Source organism: Arachis ipaensis, chromosome B07 (assembly GCF_000816755.2).
Source record: "Arachis ipaensis cultivar K30076 chromosome B07, Araip1.1, whole genome shotgun sequence".
NCBI lineage: Eukaryota > Viridiplantae > Streptophyta > Magnoliopsida > Fabales > Fabaceae > Arachis > Arachis ipaensis.
Window position 1 is genome coordinate 106,763,933 of NC_029791.2, and position 695 is coordinate 106,764,627.

Below are 695 nucleotides of genomic sequence, written 5' to 3' on the forward strand. Positions count from 1 at the left end.
CTTTTTGCTAGTAAAATATAACGTCAAGTAAGTGAGTTTTAGTGGTAAGTTGATTAGATTGTTTTTTTTTGGTCAAGGATTAGATTGTTTAACAAAGCAATAGGTGTTTTGAATTGCACCTTGGGCGTGGAAAACAGCATGTCCACTAGACCACTACCACTGCTACGGTAGTACGGTAGTTTCATCCAGAACCTAGAAAAGAAAATAAAGAACTTTATGACATCATTAGTTTTTGAAGTTTCTAGGTAAAACATTTAAGTTGAAAAAAAAAATCAAAATAAAACGTTGATGAATAAATTTATATTAATATATAATTCTATGCCACCTTGCAAGTAAAGTTAGACTTCTTTTAGATATATTGTATGAGAAATGTTAAGGGTCAGTAACTTTTATGATTTGTAGTTATTAAATAGCTATCAATAATAATTTTAATAGTGTAAAATTAGTGTGAAATTTCATCTAATGATTTACTTTTTTTTGTTAATTATATGTTGGCTAGAATTTAACAAAGTTGTTGGCCCCTAGACTTTTCTATATTGTATTATTGGATATAAAATTCATTTACTTTTATTGGAAAATGCATACAAATTACTCTATTACCTAACATACCAGTGTAATGTTAAGACAAAAAAAAATTCGAGTGTAATGTTAGGAATACCAAAGTAATTCTTAAAATTTGTTTAGTTGTTATTAAA